Source organism: Mesoplodon densirostris, chromosome 1 (assembly GCF_025265405.1).
Source record: "Mesoplodon densirostris isolate mMesDen1 chromosome 1, mMesDen1 primary haplotype, whole genome shotgun sequence".
Taxonomy (NCBI): Eukaryota; Metazoa; Chordata; class Mammalia; order Artiodactyla; family Ziphiidae; genus Mesoplodon; species Mesoplodon densirostris.
The window spans coordinates 49,211,371-49,228,447 of record NC_082661.1 but is presented as its reverse complement, the minus strand read 5'-3'; the positions used below and the strand labels follow the sequence as shown (position 1 = coordinate 49,228,447).

Below are 17,077 nucleotides of genomic sequence, written 5' to 3'. Positions count from 1 at the left end.
CCAACAGCCTTCTCTTTCATAGTAGAGCTGCAGCCAGCGGTGCTGGGCAGGTGGAGGGGCGGCACTGGAAGAATCTCAGCCCAGAGGAGAGAGGTGGGGATGGCAGAGTCCACAGAGTGGGGTTCAAGTACCTGTGCTTGCTGCTGCCACCTAGCGGTAGAAGGAGAAAGCACAGGACAAGCCGGCTTCGCGATTCTGGTTCTGGTGGGCAAGTGTCCAGGCCACTTCCATCCCATCCTGATGCCCATTAGGTTTCTTAGCAGAAGCTGGCCTTGGCCGTGTGTCTAAAGCATAGATGCTGGGATGGGTGAAGTCCCTGTTCCCCAAGGTTTTGCTGTGGAAGCAGCAACTCTTCCAGGATGTTCTGCTCAGGCCTCAGCATTTCCCTCAGTCTGGAGGACTCCTAGCGTGATAAGGCAGGACCTCTGGGGTATGACTGTGGATGCCCTTGCTGACCACTCCCACAGGGCTGCCCCAGGATGGTGGGCATGGGGTGGGTATGGGTTGGGCCCCTCCCAAGCTGGCCTTGGTGTGTCAATGAGATTACAGGTGTGTGGGAACGGGCTGCTGGGCACCACAGAAATACCCCCGTGGGGAGGGAGAGGGCCACCAAGTCTCTCCAGGGCCACACAGCACCTCTGGCACATGACATCTTGCTTGGGGAGAGGGCCCACAAGCTTCTAGTGCTCCACTCTGTCAAATCACACCCAGACACACACAATTTCCAGGGGCGAGTTGGCCTCAGATGGCCAGGTCAGATCCAGTTCTAGCATTTGATAACTCCCAAGGACCACCGTTTCTCTTCTCCCTACTCAGTTCCAGGTGGAGCTCACTAGCCCCATGGCCACAGCACCCTTCCCACAACCAGGCCTTGGTCCACCCAACAGGTGTCCTGAACACCATATCCCAAGAGTTTTCCAGACTATGGACTCCAACCCAATAGGGGGGTCATGAAATCAACTCAGTAGGTCTTGGCCAGTCTTTTAAAAAATGAGATAGAATCACAGAGAGTGAAAAATGCCAGTGGGCACTGCATATAGGAACAGTACTGTTCTGTGAAACCCTTGCTTCAGTGTGTGCCTGAGCCCTCAGGTGGGATGTAATGTTTATTTCTTGTCAAAAAAGTGTGAAAACACAGTGGTGATGTAGCCATCTCATTCCTTCCAGAAAACTTGGGCTCTTTGTGCAAATTTGGTCACACATTTCTCTTCCTCCCCAATTCTCCCCACAGATCCCCCTTCTGCTGCATGCCAAAGGGGGGCACGATCTTTGCCAAGCCACTCAAAAATACAAAATAGAACCCACCACTACCGGCCACAGAAGGTCCCGCTAAGCACAGATCCCAGGATGCTGGGTGCTTACTCGTCTGGCATTTGCATCTCTAAGAGGGACACTTAAGTGACCCTTCACAGAACAAAGAAGATCAGCTTCTCTCAATTTAAAAGAAAAGAAAAGAAAACCTTCCATGCTGCACATCTCTTCAGTGGAGGCTCCTGCACGGTGGGCTGGTCTGGCAGCACTTTGTTCCGACACATCTGGTGAGTTGTTGTTCCCTCTCCAGCATCATTCCTGAGACAGTTATTTGTGGAGTGCCAGTCAGTGCCAGACACGGGAAACCACAGACCAGAGCCCCCTGCCCGATGGCCCTTCTCAGCCCTGCATGTGTGTGTGTGTGTGTGTGTGTGTGTGTGTGTGTGTGTGTGAGTGAGATAAGGACGGCCACTACTCTGCCAGCTCCAGGCCTTTCCTCCCAGAGGAAGGCTCCGCCCATGGCAGGTGTGTTCTGGGCCCCACCTGCTCCAGCTCTTCCCCAGAGCCGGTCAGGAAAGGCCTGGCTCTCTAGGATGCTGGGATTCTCATCATTCCTGCCTGTGGGTGGGAGAGGCCCCTCACGTGTCTGAGTGGCTATGATGTACCAGGCACCGCTGCATCCCGCATCCCTGCCAAGGCCCATCAGGGTCATTACTGTCACCATCCAGTGAGGCTCAGGAGATGAGGTGACTTTCTAGCGTGCACACAGCCAGGAAGAAGCCAGTTCTTCCCGGGATCTCGGACTCTTGCGGCTCTGTTCTTCCCACTCGACCACAGGCAGCATTTGGAAGTGACCCGGTGGTGGTGCAGGTAGAGCAAATGATGGGCCATAGCTGGGTAGCAGGCTGCTCAGATGGAAGGGCTGTGTAAGAGGATGGGGGACCTTCCAGGGAGGAGGGGAGGAAGGTGAGCCAGGTCTTTTAGGTTTGGGGCCTTAAGAGTGTGAGCTGGATTCTCCAGGCCAGTGAAAGTCAGTTCTGCTGCCAAAGGCCCATTGCTCTGGCCACTTCACTACTAACTGCATGGCTGTACCAGTTTGCTAGGGCTGCTGTAACCAATCACCACAAACTGGGTGGCTTACAACAACAGAAATTTGTTCTCTCAGAGTTCTGCAGGCTAGAAGTCTGAAATGGAGGTGTTGGCAGGGCCACGCTCCTTCTGAAGGCTCTAGGGAAGGCTGTCCATGCCTCTTTACTAGTTCTGGCATTGCGGGGAATCCTCGGCCTTCCTTGGCTTGTATCTGCATCACTCCAATCTCTGCCTCCATCCTCACATGACCTCTCCTTTGCGTGTCTGTGTGTCCAAATTTCTTCTCATAAGGACACCAGTCATTAATTTAGGGCCCACCCTATTCCAGATGTCATCTTAACGAATTTTACCGGCAAAGACCCTATTTCCAAATAAGGTTACATTCTGAGACTGCCGGTGGACATGAATTTCGGGGGGACAATAACAGCCTCCGTCTTTTCGCAGCCATGGCCTCCTCAGCTCTGTTTCCTCCAGTGCAAGTCTGCAGAAAAGCATTAGGGGCAGCTGTGCCCTCAGAACCCAGGAAAGTTTCACTGACCTTGAGGAAAGCTTCCAAATCTGGTGGGGTTTTTTTTTTTAGTTATTGTAGCCCCAGTTTTTAACATTCTGGTGTTCCAGAATAATGTGCTGGGGGTTTTTTTGTTTTTTTTTTTTGCGGTATGTGGGCCTCTCACTGCTGTGGCCCCTCCTGCCGTGGAGCACAGGCTCCGGACACGCAGGCTCAGCAGCCATGGCTCACGGGCCCAGCCGCTCCGCGGTATGTGGGATCTTCCCGGACCGGGGCACAAACCCGTGTCCCCTGCATCGGCAGGCGGACTCTCAACCACTGCACCACCAGGGAAGCCCCATAATGTGCTTTTAAAACACAACAAACTACAGGTATTTTTGTGATATATTTCTTAAAAATTGGAATCATTTATACCTGGAAATATGCTTCAATAGACATTTGGATCCAGTAAGGAAAAGTTGTTTAGAAAGTGGTTTTCTATTCCTCCATAATCCACAGTGGGGAAAAGAACCAAGGTGCCTCTATTGCAACATAAATCCTTATTCTGGTTCAAAGACTTTCCGAACCAGTGGCCTTTAAACACAACTCCTCCCAGCAACCCATCCACCAGACCCGTGGGATCACCTACCCAGGAGGATGCTGCAGAAGATGAGACAAACTGGAAATGCTTTTTTTGAGATAAAACTAGAGGTCGTGATTCATTAAAAGATGTAGCCCCCGGGCTTCCTTGGTGGCGCAGTGGTTGGGAGTCCGCCTGCCGATGCAGGGGACGCGGGTTTGTGCCCCGGTCCGGGGGGATCCCACATGCCGCGGAGCGGCTGGGCCCGTGAGCCATGGCCGCTGAGCCTGTGCATCCGGAGGGAGCCTGTGCTCCGCAGCGGGAGAGGTCTCAATGCTGAGGGGCCCGCATACCGCAAAAAAAAAAAAAAAAAAAAAAAAAAAAGAAAGAAAGAAAAAAAGAGATGTAGCCCCTGCTAACCACAAAAAAGGAGTTAAAAGAAACCCTCTAGCATATTGAATAAGAAAGAAGATTATTTGAAGGTAAAGCACTCAAGATAATATTAGATTGAAATTTAGTTTGGAACAATATCCTCAAAAATTTTATAGCAACTAGAAAAAAGGGGCACCAAAATATGCTCATGATTCAAAAATAACACCAAATAGTGTGATCTCAAGTGTTCATTATTATTAAAATTTTCTTTGTCTTATGGAGCTTGGTTTGTTATTTTTGAATAATATTTTATTAATTTCATCTGCTAATAATTTTTATTAGGAGGGTAATATTTTCAGTGTTTATGTTTTCACTTAATGCTTTTCATATGTATGCAATTTCTATTTGAAATGTATAAAATATTTAGCTTCACTGAATTTAACAATTTTATGTATTCTGTAGCCTTTTGGTGGAAAATATTGATAATTAATGCTGATATTTTAGAAATGCAGGGAATAAATACCTGCATTCATGTGTGTTATTTTGCTCTGGCAACTGCAATTACTAACATCTTACTTATCAGCTTCTGCTAACTATGCTCCAGGCCTGGGGATTAATGCTCCACATGGAGATGCTCTTATTGAGTCCATTTTACAGATGAAGAGACTGAAGTTTAAAGGGTAATATGACTCACTCAGGACCCCAGACCTGGGCAGAGGCTGAGCCACAACTGAATCTCAGACAGTGTGACTCACCACCTCACCCTTAACCACAGCCACACAAGAATGGGGTTGTCAAATGACTCAGCCAATAAATGGGGGTGTCAAATGACTTGGCCAATACACAATAACTATCATTTTCTAGCCACCTTTGATTCTGAGTTTTTAATTGCCTACACTAGAGCTCCCAGACTCAAACCCTTATAGAGAGATGAGACAGGTAAGTTGAACTGAGAAAGCAGGTGCCAGGGTCAGGAGGGGGCCTGGGATAGGGGCAACAGGGAGAGGTGGGGATTCTGGCCAACTGGAGGACACTCAAGCTCTGTCCAAAAGGAGCAGCTGTTACTGAGATCCTGTTAATTGTTTATATGGAGAAAGTAGGCCCAAATTCACCCTTATAGAAATCTGCATTATCAATGGGTAAAACCTTTTGCTTTTAAAAATGTTTCATGAGCCAAACAAATATGTCTTGCGGGCCAGAATCAGCCCATGGGCAATCAGCCCTGGTTTGCAGCTTGGCTTGCAGCCTGGGAACTAGACTCAATTTCTTCTCACTGTTTGCCTCTCTCTACCATCACTTTCAGCTCCCTTCCTGCTTTTGAGTTGCTGCTCTTTCATAGGTTTAATTTATCAAGCATCTTGAAGAGCATGGCACCAGTTTCTGCACGCACAGATACAAGGCCCTCCTTCAGAAGCTTAGAGTCCAGGGTTGGGTAGCACTGATGTTGTTTCGCTTGGGAGCATGGCTTTGCATTTAACATGCACACAAATCGCTCAGGGCTTATTGCTATAACCCAGATTCTGTTTCAGTAGTTCTGGGTGGGGCCTGAGAATCTGCATTTCCAACAAGCTCCCAGTGATGCTGATGCAGCTGGTCCATGGACCACACCTGTGTACGAAGGACCTAGACTAAAGAACAGCCTTGTGTCTAAGTTCCTAAGCTAAGGGCTCCCCGTCAGAGGAGTCTCTGTACCTGGGCTTGGCTTCCCAGAGGTGACCTGGGTCATTCAACCCCCCACCCACTAATTCCCTGCCACATTCCTCCCCACATCCTAATTTATCTAGAGATTTAGTCTAGCTGAGATCACTCGTAAAGAATTTTATCTACATCTTTGTTCTGAGCTGGCACTGAGCATACCTCCTCCTGCACATCACCCTTTCCCATCCGGTATGCATATCTCTAGCTGAGGAATTTCTGTCTGCGCCCCTCTGTGTCTCAGAGCTGTGGTGCCCAGCAACCACCTCGGCTCCTGTTGGCAGCCTAAGATGGGACCCTGGACGGGGACTCACCTGGATGGACCCCGGTCTCCATCTTGTACTAGTCATGTGACTTTGGACAAGTTACCCCTCTGTGCCTCAGTTTCCAAATCTCTACAACAGGAGTGTAAGGTGCAATCACCTGGGAAGACTGAACCAATACACTGTAGGGTGCCCTTCCCACTTCTCTTTCTAAAAAGAAACTCAACAGATGACTTTAAGAATCTCATGTTGCTTGTGTCCTGCGGAAAATGTTAATATAGGGGATTTATTCCTATTGCTGTCCCAGGAACATGACCAGTTGCTCTTGAAGGAATTTAGCAGGTTTCCCCTGTGAGTGGCCTTTCATTCCGTCAGTCAGCAAACATGTTCCTGTACCTGATCTGGGTCGGGGCATGTGAGGGGCAGCCATACAGAAGGTGGGCAGACACGTGCACAGTCACCATAGCTGCAGGAGTGCCACACACAGGTGCCTTGCAAAGTCAGGAAATGTCAAGCTGTTAAACAGGGCATTTGCCAATTTTCAAATAATATTCTCAGTGTTTTTTCATGTGAAATACCCCTAAGAAACAAGGGGCCCAGTGGTCAATCAATCAATCAATAGACCACAGAATGGCCAGAAAGTCACAAAATTCTGAGTAAGTACTGTATTTGTTATACTTTTTAATATAAATAACTTGACCCATTGCCTTAAGTTTAGAGGCATTTTATCTGAAAAGGTATTTGGAGGTTGAAGAAAAACATATTGAGTATATTATTTGAAAACGTTACTAGCTACTCTTTAAAGATACATTGATCCTTTGTTTCTAGGTTTTGCAGACACCTTATTGTAATACTTGCTAAACTGTATAGAATACTTAACACAGACCAGTATTGTCCTAAGATATAGGTGTATCATATCACAAAAACACTATGGGGTATGTACTTAAAAAAAAAGTTTTCTTTTGAAATAATTCTAGATTCACCGGAAGTTGCAAAGAGTTGTACAGAGAGGTCCCACGCACTCTTCACCCAGCCTCCCCCAATATTAGCATCTTATATAACTACAGCACAGCATCAAAACCAGGAAACTGACCTTGTATGATCAATCCACAAAGCTGATCCAGATTCTGCCAGTTATATATGGACTGGTGTGTGTGTGTGTGTGTGTGCGTGTGTGTGTGTGTGTGTGTGTGTGTGTGTGTGTAATGAGGCAGGGGAGGGGTCTATGCAGTTTTATCACACGTGTAGTTACATGAAACTATCACCACCATTAAGTTACTTAACTATATATCATCAGAGTAAGGCTCCCTCTGCTCCCCCTTTAGTCACATCCAACCCCTTTACCCCCATCCCTAACCCAAGATATAGATAGACCCAAGGTATACGTATACTTTAATTATTCTCATTTTATATATGAGGAAACTGAGGCACAGTGAAGTTAGCAATTGACCAAGGTCACGTAGCTAGTAAGTTCTGGGTCTGGTTTTTGAACTCTATCATTAAAAAAGACTCATTGTAGGGAGGGGTTTGTGGGAAGCATGTGGGAGTGGAGTCTGGAAGGGCTTCCTAGATCACTGATCTTTGTCTTGAATAGAGAAAGAGCATCACTTACAATGGGGGAGGGCTGGAACATCGGACCCCGTGGGAGTGGAACTGAGGGCTTGACAAGCCCTGCTCCCTGCAAAACTGAATCCAGGTTGTCACAGCGGCTAGCCTGGGCTTCCGTGACCTCACAGTGACCCAGTCATCTTCATTCCCAAACTTCTTCTCCCTGTCGGTCCTTTTTTAGTTGCCCAGCAGCCTGGCAGTCATTTTGGACTCCACCTCCAGCATCCTGTCCCTCACCGGGTCTGGCCTTTCTGCCTCCCAGCCATCCCCCATCCTCCCAGCCACTGCTTGGTTCCAACTTGTCAGTACCCAGTGCCTGCTGCTCTATTAGAGCAGCCCCCCACAACTGGTTTCGGGTCTCCCTTGTTACCGCCCACCCCAGTCCGGTCTTCTCATTGTCGTTAAATACGATCATAACTCTCCCGTTTAAGAACCTTCAGTGGCTCCTCATTGCCTATAAGGCTGTCCAAATGCCAAGACTCTTTGGGATCTAACCCACGGCGAATGGCTCAGGGTTAGCCAAGCTCTCTCATGCCCCAGGATATTGGCACAACTGTGCGTGTCTTCTCCCGTGCTCCTCATCTGGGCCAGACACCGAGCACCGGGCTGAAGCTGCAGGTGTGAATCAGACATGGACCCTGCCTCTGAGGAGACCTAAGTCTGATGAGAAAAACGTAACTGCCCCCAAAAGAAAAGAAGGTCAAAAACCAAGAGGTACTTTCAATCGTGCATGAAAGGTGCACATAAGCAGGTGCGGCTCTGGATGAAGAGCCCTGAGGTGGGAGAAGGTGGGTCACCTGGCTGGGATGAGGATGACAGTGGCAAGCCTGGAGTCTGGATCCACGCACCTCCCCAGGCCAGGGCAGGACACTTCCTGGAGTCCCCGCAGGCCATGCAGGTGGCCCTCACTGTGCTGATCAGAAGGCCGTGGGTCAAGGGGGTCAGGCAGAGTGTCACACTTGCCAAGGTGAGGCTGAGCCAGCGCACTGGGGTAAGGACCGTGTTACGCACTCAGGAAGCCAGGCTGCCCCGGTGGTGGGCAGCCCTGGGTGGGCCGCTAAAGGCAATTTCTGATTGGCTTCATTCAAGAGAGGTGGCTTCAGTCTAATCACCTAACGGACCACAGCCTTGATTTGCAAGGATGCAGGCACTGCCTCCCAGGGCAACATTCCCTGATGCCCTCTGGGGTGGCGACAGTTCCATTTAAAGGCATCACTTACAATGGGGGAGGGCTGGAACATCGGACCCCGTGGGAGTGGAACTGCCTTAGCGGATTAGGATGTGGGAGAAGCGGAGACTTCAGCAAATGCAGGAGCATCTCTATTAACAGGCTCAAAGGGAGAGGACAGGGCAGCAGTGGCTTCGGGCCCAGGGCAAGGGATGGACGGGAAGAACACAGGGCTGGGCTATGATGGGTGGAGCAGGCTCAGCCCCTGGAGAAGCCACATCCCTTCTGGGTGCCGAGTTTATGAATGGGATAAAGACACTGATAAGACGTGGACTGAATTCACTTATGACTGGAGGCTCTGAGGGCTAGTGAATTTGCGAGAAGAGATCAACAGGGGTGTTAGGCTGAGTTCACAGGCTGGAGTCTAGCACAAGAGAACAGAAAGTCAGGTCCTGCGTTTACGTCCAGTAGCCCACAGTCAGGGCTGAAGGGCCTGCGACCAGGGCAGGTGCACAGGGCCCCTACTCAGAAGGACCCTGCGTTAGGAATTCACTGCTCTCTGGTGGCTGTCTTGAGGCTGTCAGCCATTTTGCCTTTAAATTTGTGTTTTGTAAGTGAACTCTGATGGGCCAGGGGAGCATGTGCAAGGGCTTAGAACCTCAATTCTCCGGTGGTCCTGCCCCTGGCAGCCTCCTGCTTCCAGCGATGCTGAGCCACCCACTGTCTCCTGGTGCCCCAGGCCAACAGCCCCCCTCCCCCCGGTGACCGCTGCCACCCCCTTCCCCTAGTCTGGCAGAGGGCTGGGGTCAGGGCCACCAAGCCAGCACAGTCTCAGGGTGGAGCACGGTGCTGACAGCCCTGGCCGTGGTTGACAGCACCAGTGCACAGGGTAGGGCATCGGGGGCGGTGGGAAAGGGACATGCCTGGTTGGACTTCCTCGCCCAGGATGGGGCACGGCGCCGCGGTCCAGTGGCTGCCGAGAGGGAAACCCGCAGCTGGTGGGAGTGTGCGCTGCACCTCGGGGGACCCTGGGTGCCTGTGAGTGGTCTCCTCTCATCCCACGAGTATCTCCTCCACCCAAGGGAGTGAGCCATTTAAACAGCAAATAGAAAACCCCATGCCTGGTCTGTCCCTAGACCCCTACAAAGAATAGCTACACCTGCTCCCGTGTCACAGTGCTTCGTGAGGCTGTCAAGCCCCTTGGTGCCCTCTTCCCACCACAGTGGAGCAGCTCAGCCTCGTGTGCATAAGGCCCTCGTAGCACAGTGCCGGGATCATCACCTCCTTTATTCCAGACTCATGTCTATGAACACAGCCTCTGGGCTCTTTGCTCCTGTAGCTGCCCCTCCACTGTACTCAGGACCAAGTACCTAATTTGTGGGGCCCAGTGCAAAATAAAAATGCAGCGCTCCGTCTTCAAAAAGCAGAGGAAAAGCACCATTATAGGCATCAGATATAAAATTTCTCCTTTCTTCCATGAGCTCCTTTTCAATCTGCCAAAGTGTGGTCCCAGGCCAGCAGTGCAGCATCACCTGGGAGCGCATTAGAAATGCAGGTCCTCTGGCGCCATCCCAGACCCTGGAATCAGTAACTCTGGGGATGAGCCCAGCATTCTAGGTTTTGGTAAGTGCTCCAGGGGATTCTGATACACGGGAAAACTTGAGAACAACTGCTGGAGAGCTGGGATTTGTTTGTTTTGAAAGCCATAAACTAAAGAAATTTGAAATCTTATTTGAAGTTTGCTTGTATATGGTAGATTAAAGAGGAGTTGAAAGAAAGGGAGAGAGGGAGGGAGAGAGAGAGGAGAGAGGAAAGAGGGAGGGAGGGAGGAAGGGGAGAGAGAGAAGGGGCTGGTGGAGAGCGGAGGAGCGTTCTCTGCACGTCCACGTATCTTAGTTCTCTTGATGTTTACAGCCTTCTTGCCAAGTAGGTAGTTTTCTTTCTATTATCAGATGATGAAAATGAGACTCAGAGAATGTAAGTTATTGGCCCAAGTTCTTGCCATTAGTGAGTGGTGGAACTAAAATGTGAATCTTGGTGTCTGACTTCAAAACCTAGGCTTTGGGCTTCCCTGGTGGCGCAGTGGTTGAGAATCTGCCTGCCAATGCAGGGGACACGGGTTCGAGCCCTGGTCCGGGAAGATCCCACGTGCCGCGGAGCAACTGGGCCCGTGAGCCACAACTACTGAGCCTTCGTGTCTGGAGCCTGTGCTCCGCAACAAGAGAGGCCACGACAGCGAGAGGCCCGCGCACCGCGATGAAGAGTGGCCCCCGCTTGCCACAACTAGAGAAAGCCCTCGCACAGAAACGAAGACCCAACACAGCCATAAATAAATAAATAAATAAAGCAAACTGTCAACAAGTAAAAATAAACAAACACTATTATATTAAAAAAAAAAAAAAACTAGGCTTTTCCCCCAGTTGTTCCTCCTCCTTCCTCCCTCCCCTTCATTTTAGGAGTACCTGCTGGGCACCTATTCTGTGTCAGGCATTGCACCCAGTCGCCTCTGCATCCAGGCCTGTGCTGTGCAGTATGGCTCCACCACACACATGTGGCTGCTGAGAACTTGAAATGCAGCTGGTGTAACTGAGCAAGGGGATTGTCAATTTCATTACAAGCGCGGCTTGCTTTATGTTTCTACTGAACAGGGCTACTCTAGAACATGATTTTGGCCAAAAGGAATAAACTGCAACCTCCTCTTCAAGGGCATCTATTTCCAGAGATATCAGTGGGAGTTTCCCGTACCTGGTCCTGTGTTTTGCTAAGAAAAGTGAGGTTAAGACAGTAGGGCCAGACCACAAAGCAGGGAAGTTCCAGAAACCACTCTTGTATTTGCTGATTCTCCCACCCTCAGGGGTGGGGAGCGCTTGTGAACTGCTCATCTAATTTCATTTCTAGTCATTACCCGTCGTCTGGCGCTCTGCAGGCAAACTCAGCAGGGCCACCCGGGGTCAGGCTGATATGCTGGCTGGCTGGTACCAGGTGCCGAGATAGGCTGAGAGCAGCATCCTGCTCAGGAGGCGGCTGATGAGCTGAGCAATGCTCTGGGGATGTCAGGAGCACCATATCAGTCTACTTCTACAGAGTAATCTGTGTGCGCTGGCTTCGCTCCAAGGTCAGGCCTCACAGATAGCAGGCAGCAGTTCTCCTATCTGCTTCAAGCTGCAGGCGGATAAGGACAGGCAGCTGTAAGCTCAATGCCCGAGAGAGGCTTCAAAGATCCAGTGTAGCCGTAAGAAAGTGCTGGAACCCGTTCTCGCAGGGGAAGCTTGCTTATGGAAGGCCATTCTTCTGGCGCCATTCTACTAGGGCAGGTGGACACCTCGGAGGCCCTCTTATCCTGCAGTTGGAGAAACCAAGGAAATCTGATCTGGTTTCCCCAGCAAGTTAGAGACTGAGCTGGGTCTGGGACCCACTTAGACCCCAAAAGCATATGCTCATCAGGGCCCCCTTGCTAAGAACTTGGCGCATGAGCTTGGAACTGCACAGGAAGAATCAGAGCTCCGCTTTAAGTGGCCTGGCTTCTGAGTTGCCTCCCCGACGGTGAGCGCTTTGGCAGGGCAGGGTGGTCTCCTCTGTGGACATTGGCTGGGGCGAGGCTCCGGGCAGAGCATGGACAGTGGTAACGAGGAGTGGCAGCTTACCTCCTCAACTCCAGCCGGGTCCTTGCAATCCCCCCATCATTACATTAGCGGTTTTTCTAACACACAGTTCTGGTATTAATCATCCCTCCCGCCTGCTGAAGAAGTGCAGTGGCTAGAGTCCAAGCCTCTTTGTCCAGCATCCAAGGCCCTTCGTGACCTGGCACCTGCCCACCTTTCCTCCTTGGTCCTCTACACCACGAGTCTCCCCCACAGAATACTTCTCCAGGCCTCTGTGCCTTTGTGTACTCTATCCCCCCATCATTTGGGGATGACCTTCTCTTGTTTGCTCAGCTGGGTCATTTTCACTTCCCTGTCAAGGTTGAGCTTGGGTGAAATCTTCCCTAACCACCCAGGCGAGCCACCCTCACCCTCTGTTCTGGGCTCTCAGCCCTGGGGACACCCCTATTGGGGCACTCATCACACAGTATTAAGACTGATAACTTACAGGTGATAGCTAAGCGGGACCTGTGTTGTTGTTTTCAATAATAATGATAAACAGACAGACTGCAGAGAGGAGGGAAGAACAGAAAAATATTGGCATCTACACTGAGCCAGGCACTAGGCTCCCCCCGCAACCTCAGCGAACCCAAGGCACTTGGCTTTATTATCTCCAAATTAGAAGTGATGAAACAGAGGCACGGGGACATTGAGTGACTTGTCCAAAACCAAGCAGGCCCTGGGTGGCAGGGTCGGGCTTCTGTCCAGTCTTCCCTGTCTTTGGAGAGAACAGTCTGGAACACTGGTCAGAGCTAGCTACTGTGCGGTCACACGTGCCCTGCTGGAAGAGGGCAGAAAACAGGCGCAAACAGGGACATGGCACGTGCGCTTAGCCTCCCCACTCTCTCCCCTGGAACCTTCCTTTCTGCGTGCAGATGTCTGCCCCTAGGGAACAGCGGCATCACTGGCAAGCCTGGGTACACTCCACTGTCTCCCCAACTTCCATGGAGTGCCACTGCTCGCTTTGCTCGTACCAATGCCTGGGTGGAGCTGAAAACCCAAGGCCTCAAAGCCTTCCCTGCCCAGGCCTATTGCCCGCAAGATGCCCACCTGGTGTCTGGGGAGTGGGTGGGGATCCCAAGCAACGTGGTAGAAGGAGGCAGCGGGGGGCTCTGTGGGAGAGCAGGGCACCTGCCAGGCCTCTGAACTGGGCAGTTTCCCCATCAGAGCTTCCAGCACTTTATCTTGAGAAACGTGGTCCACGGGGCCCAAAGCAGACAGGCGCTCTGCGATGGGAACTGGGCCCAGATGTCAGAGCCGCCGTGACACCCTCCGTGTCCTCCTGCTCCAGAAGACAGCACTTTCCCGCTCTGAGATTCCGGGCGGCCTTCGTGTTTCACCCAGGTTATCCTCAGCCTCTCACGCTGGGGCCCTCACACTCCAGGAGGAAATGCTGCCGGGAAAGGCACTCAGACCTGGGACCCCGGTATGGATTTGCAGAAAGAGCCACGGTCGGTGTGGACACTTGGTCCCTAAAGAAACAGCCATGGACTGTGTCTGATGCAGGGCACCTCCTCTCCCTTCCCTGGAAGCACCTGAGCTCCTCTGGGGGGTCCTTGTGCCTACTGTGTGAGCCTTTGTGGGTGGGGCTGTCCAGGCACTGGAGTGGACAGGCCTTTCCTCACCACCCCAGTGTCACCAGTGGCGGGCACATGGCTTAAACACAGCCACCTCAGACCCTGAGCCATCGACGCAGCCAGGACTGAAGAGCCTGTGGGATTCGGCCTTCCCCGCACAGAGCACCTACCACTCTCTGTTCCTGGCTCCAGGGGCCCTGAGCAGCCCCGCCACCTGCCCCTTCCACACGCATCTCTCCAGCTTCCCATGGGCTGATTCTGTGTGGCCCCATAGCCTCTGGCCATTTCCCCCTTTGTCTGCATTTGCCAGAGCTGGCTTCTGCCACCTGCAATCGGGGACTCTGGAAAGACATGCCCAGCAATGGAGAAGCCGTGATAGACCAGCAGTCACTCGCCAGCACGACTTAGGGCTGCCGTCTGAATGCCTGTAGTCAGTGGACTTGCCCCCCTGTGGTAGCATCAAGGTAACACTAGAATAAGGATGTTAGCGAAACGACTTATATGGGTCACCTAACTCGACCCACCAAACATAAACACAAGTGGTGGGTTTAGCAACTTTTTGTCCAGAGCGCCAAAGCAGGCCTCTCCACCCCTTACCCCATCCTGGTAGTTTCGGAGGAAGGCCTAAGCTTGCCTGTGCCCAGATGCCTGCAGTGCCAAGCAGTGATGCTCTGGGAGGCCAAGAGGATCAAGTCTGCAAGGGGCAGACAGCTTTCAAAGGGCTGGGAGGGGCGGGGTTTACCAGGGAACTGCCAGGCTAGAGAAGAGGCCCAAGTGGGAAGGAGACCGAGCATCCTCGAATCCCAGCCCCTTCTGGGGCCTGACCCAGGAACCAGCCTCAGACTATTGGTGGATGCGGGGCTCTGGGGCTAGAACTGGCTCAAGCCGCAGCCCCAGTATTTAGCGGCGGTCGGAGCCCATCAAGAATCAGAGGTGTGGGATAGGGAGGGTGGGAGGCAGGGAGACGCAAGAGGGAAGAGATATGGGAACAGATGTATATGTATAACTGATTCACTTTGTTATAAAGCAGAAACTAATACACCATTGTGAAGCAATTATACTCCAATAAAGTTGTAAAAAAAAAAAAAAAGAATCAGAGGTGTGGCCTGGCTGACTGAGATGGCTGGGGGCTGGCTGGAGGACACGCGAGGCCTGTCATGAAATTGGCACATCTCTCCACTAGATGGCACTCACAGTATTATTTTCCTCATTTTAAATTCTATCTTGAAAAATTGTGATTTTTTTTATACTGTTAAAGAGCATGAATAGAGCTATGACTTAAAATTCATGTAACTGATCTCATGCATTATCATTCTTGGGTTTCTATCACATGTCCAAGAGTTGTCAAGTTTCCTCCCTCTGAGGGGTATTGGGTGTGGCAGACATGCACTGCAGCTCGGCTTTTTGGGGCCAGAAAGATGCATCCAATGGAGGCGACTGAGTCTTTCCTTTCAGCGCTTCCCAAAGGCTGCCTGGGGCTCTGCACTGCCTACCACCTGACCTGCTTTCCCTGAGTGGTCTCACAGCTACCCTCCACCCCCGCCCCCGGCTTTCAGGAGCGGCTGCACATTCAAAGGCAGGAGGGCGGCGCTTGGAACCTGCATACATTTGGTGCTTCGACCACTGCTGTGCTTGGGAAAAAGGGGTGTGAGGAGCCTTTCCTTCTATAACTGCGTCCTGAGACCTCTCGGGCCCACGTAGGAAAAATGCCAGACCTGTACCAGGTACCTGTGTTGAAGGGCAGCATAAGTGTGTGGCTTTGGAAGTCAGACTGCCCAGGTAGGAGCCCTGACCCTACTGCCATCCAGCTGTGTGTCCTTGGGCAAGTCACCAGTGCTTTCTAACCCCTGGTGTCCTTTTTTATAAAACAGGCATGGAAGTACCCCTTACCTTAGAGGGATGTTTTGAGTACTGTGGTAGCAGAATAATGGCCCCCCAAAGATGTCCACGTCCTAAGCCCTGGAACCTGTGAATATGTTACCTTACGTGGCAAATGGGTCTTCCCCACAGAGTCAAAGAAATTCTTGTAAATAGCTCTGACCCAGATCAAGAGCATGCGCATTGGTGATCAGTCCCATCCGGTCCTTGGGGGCACACGGCCAGTGCCTTTCTGACCTCATGGTGCTGTGTGCTGACCTCCACCTTTGGGCTCTGGCCTCACCTCACTCCTCCCCAACCCCCAGGTCCAGGCTCCCGGCCCCTCCCCAAGCTTTCCTTCCATGTGCCCAGCTCCCCCTCCCCTACATGGCAGGGCCCTGCCTACCTCACTCCCCTCCTTCATTTCTTCTCTACCTTCTTGGCAGAAACCTTTACTCCTGTTCCATAATCAACCAAGCCTCTATTTTCCACTCCATACCCTGGGATCCCTCTGTTGCCACCTTCTAATGTGTCCTTCCAGCAACAAGATTCTTGCAGTAGATGAAATACCCAGATGAAACCACGGTACTTGAATTCTGCATATGCAGCAGGCAGTTGGGAGGGTCTCCCTGCACTTCACCTGCAGCCTGTACCTCCTGGAGTTCCCAGGTGAACACACCCTGCCCCAGGCTTGGATTCGCTCAGTCCTGCTCCCAGTGGGCCATAGCTTGCTGGCCTGAGCCTGGGCTGGTGCGTCCCCTGGTGTACAGCCCATAGCCAGGTCACTTCGTCAGAGGGGTTGGGGGGCTCTGCCTCTCTGAGACTGTAAACTTACTGGCTCACAGACCCCACTGAGGCCCTAGCACACTCGGTCCACAGCCACCACTTCCCAGAAGGAAGTCTAAACGCGGATGGCACGTGATAGGGTGTGTTGACTAGCTGCCTGAAGCCTCTGCTCTCGGTGCTCCGCCCAGACCCCTGGGCACTCACTGTTCCCATCCACACTGGCAGCCTCTTTCCTCAGGCACCTGCGACTCTGCCTGAAGGCCTTCTCTGAAGGCAGGGAGCTTGGCCAAGCGCAGGGCAGGGCGGGCCAGAAATGCCAGAGTCAGCCTCCCAGGGAGCAACTCTCAGTTAATGGCCGGTGGGAGTTGGTGGGTAAACCCCCAGCCTCCTCACTCCTTGGGTGAGACACCTCTGAGTCGGTTCATTGGAACTGAGCCCCGGGCACCCACAGTGGCACCAGCTCACCCTGCTGGCTCTCCTCCCTTCCTGCTCCCTTCCTCGTGCTTTTTGGGGATCACCTCAGGATGAACTGCTCAGATCCTTGCCTGAGGTTCTGCATCAAGGGGAGGCCAAGCTTAGTAAAATACTACCTCACCAGCCAGCCCTTCTGTAAACAGACGGACTCATTTGCAAGACACATTTACTCAGTTCAATAAGAATCACATTTTAAAACTGGGAACTTTAAAAACCTGCTTTGTAACTG

General features: G+C 51.7%; 1 protein-coding gene across 3 annotated transcripts in view; it reads right to left on the bottom strand.

Moving 5' to 3' along the window:
• ARHGAP22 (Rho GTPase activating protein 22) overlaps positions 1-17,077 on the bottom strand; it is a 166,423-nt gene that overhangs the window by 96,978 nt on the left and 52,368 nt on the right. The window lies entirely within an intron of this gene.